The following is a 3,162-nucleotide window of genomic DNA, read 5'->3' as shown; positions in this document are numbered from 1 at the left end:
TTGACCTGACCTTCGCTACGCAACCCAAGGTCAAACTGATGTGATCAGTAAATACATCTTTTTAAACGCCACAACTTTTGTCTGAAACATTTTTTTGTAAAACTTATATTTTTCCTGATATTCGGGCGTCCCGGTACTTTCCGAACACCCTGTATATATATATAAAATAGTATTAAATGACACAGTAACATAGTATGAAAAATAGTATTAATTGATACAGCTTGTTTCGAGAATAGTCGACAAAGTTTCCTTTTATTTTAATGAATAAATTTGTTAATATAAATTAATAAATGGCTACATAATTAATGTGACAGTTGTTACAAGCTTTATCTACATATCAATGTAATGATGAGTTAAAATTCCTGTCTCGCACCGCGGAACTCTTGATAATAGAGATCAGAAGCAAAAAACATACTCAAAGTTATTAAAAAATACATTGTAACAAAAATACACTGAAATTAATTGAAACTTATTATATCCATAAAATGAAAGTTGTAATCTGTTGAATATTTTTGTAAAATATTCCTAAAGTTCACTTTAACAATCAATAAAAAATCGTAAAATTAACGTAATGTGAACTTTTTTTTTAACCTACTTTATAAGTTTTGTTAATTTTTGGCTATGTATTGATTATTTAAAAACAAAATGTTTTGATTATTTTATAAAAGTGCACAGTCCTGCATCTGGATATAACAAAAAGTTTTCTCGTTACTGATTAAAAATAAAAGTAAAACAAGTTTTCACATTATTTATCAAAATAGTCGCGATAAGGAAAAAGCACCTTTAGGTAATTAATGCAAGTCGCATTAATTATCTCATATTTGAATAATAGAGTCGCATTTGGATAACGGTCTTGCATTCCGATATTGGTATGACTTTTGATTAGTGATATTCAAATTGTATTTTGATAACAGCGTTATATGTTGTATCTGGATAACGGCATCATATTAGGATAACGGTGTGTCATTCGGATAATGGTGGTGCATTCGGAGAATGGTGTCATATTTGAATAATGGTGTTAGATTTAGATAGCGGCGTAATGTTTCAATAACGACATTAAGTCAACGTAATCTGAAATTATACACATATGTAAATACATATTCCATTTATTACATATTAAATTTATTAGTAAAATATAAATTAAGTAACGATTTCGTGATATTAATATAGAAAATGTTACACATGTTTCTTAAATTTATAGAGTAAATAGTAGGAATTTTACTTGATTAAATATAGTTGCCATAACAAAATTACAAAATTATATATACTTAGGCAGAATGGAGAGTTGCGATAATTAAAATAAAATCAAAATGATGACATGCTGATTGCAAACACTAATTTTTTTATCATAATATCACCATTTTCTTGTTATAATATTATCACGTTATTATGACTTTTTGTTCTACTCGGGTAATTGCATATCATTTTGCACGAATTGTATATAATTATATATATATAATTCCCACACAGCAAAATATTCTAAATATATTATGGGGATATCCTAGAGATGTTACGATATTTGTAGAATATCCCACTCATATAGCACAGAAGTTTCAAAAAGCTTTTAGAAAGGTTTCCGAAACATTGCATCTTTCTGAGATCTTTCTGAAAACTTTCTAAAATATTTTTCAAACTTTTGTGCTATATGGGCAATTATATATTTTAAACATTTCTGCTGCCTGGGTTATTTTTTCCCGGAAACTTACTTTTAAAGTATTTATAACATTTCATTTTCACGTTCTGTAATATTGAGCCGAGGCTCATTTTCTACATTTGAATCATTCCAAAAATGTCGGGCTGCTCTTGCTTGTCGCTCTCGGTTGTGCAATATACGAGTACTTGTACGATGTCGCTGTTTGGCAGAATGCAAAGCTTCTCTGGCTATATTTTGAAATTCAGCTCTAGTCGGCTTATAGAAATAATTATTATTACACACAGAATCTGAAAAGGTACATATATACACTAAAAGCACATAAAATATATAAAAACATATATGAATAATGTTTCATAATCATATATAAAGAAATGTCTCTTTTGAGGTACAAGAAATTATATATTTATTTAACGCTTGTTTCAATCCCCCAGATACTCGTACATACCATCTTAGATTATAATGTCAGAAGCGAAAAATTCTTATGTTATTTTTAAATAGAAATATATTTATATGAAAGATAAATGATAATTTATATGAAATATATTTATATGAAAGAACATTTTATATTATTTTAGTATTCTTGTAAAATGTTACGAAAATTTTTATCCCTTTATAGTTAATAATGAGCAGTAAAATTTATGGCATGTAAAAAGGTAGATTAAAAACGAAGATTGCATATCATGTTCATTTACTGTATCAGAAAGATAATTTTATTTTACATGTATGCTTAATCGATCTAAAATGATCTTTCATACAAATATCTTTTAATTTGAAAATGGTACGCAAGAGTTTTAGGCATACGTTTTCTCGCTTATCAGCAATCAACATTTTTGCGGCGCGGTACTAAGAGCCGTAACAATAAATAATGATAATGACATAAATTTATTTTAGATTAAAATTCTATTTTTAAGAAAAGCAATTTTGAAAGTTAATCGAATACATACATATATTTGACTATACCTACACAGCAACTCAGACGAAAATTAATATAGAAGCGTAAGTCGAATGTAAGGAGAGAATGACAGAAGCGTTAAGGAAGCTTTTAAAAAAATGCAAATTAAAGCAATGGAGCATGAAGTGTGTACGCTTTCTTCACATTTTGTTGCATGCCAAAATATATTTGTTTATCCGAAAAAAATTAATTAATAGAATAATATTAATATTATTAATTAATATTATAATATTAATAATATTAATTAATATTATAATATTAATAATATTAATATTATTCTATTACTTATTTTCTTTCTCTCTCTTTCGCGATTTATTATTCTATTAATTGTTCAAATAACTTTATCTGAAAAATTAATTAATATAATTACTCATAAAAAATTATAACGATCCATAATAAAACCTGATGCACAGAGTTTCATTAAAACATGCGCATACTTCAGTTTTACAGTTATTTTTCTAAAGAATAGAATTTTGAGAAATATTTATTCCATTATTACGATTTATTTTCGAACATATAATTCTTTCTTTCTTTTTTATACCTCTAAATCTGTTCC

Source organism: Odontomachus brunneus, unplaced genomic scaffold, assembly GCF_010583005.1.
Source record: "Odontomachus brunneus isolate Ranch 3 - 2012 unplaced genomic scaffold, Obru_v1 Obru_scaffold_423, whole genome shotgun sequence".
NCBI classification, from domain to species: Eukaryota; Metazoa; Arthropoda; class Insecta; order Hymenoptera; family Formicidae; genus Odontomachus; species Odontomachus brunneus.
This window is presented reverse-complemented; position numbering follows the sequence as displayed.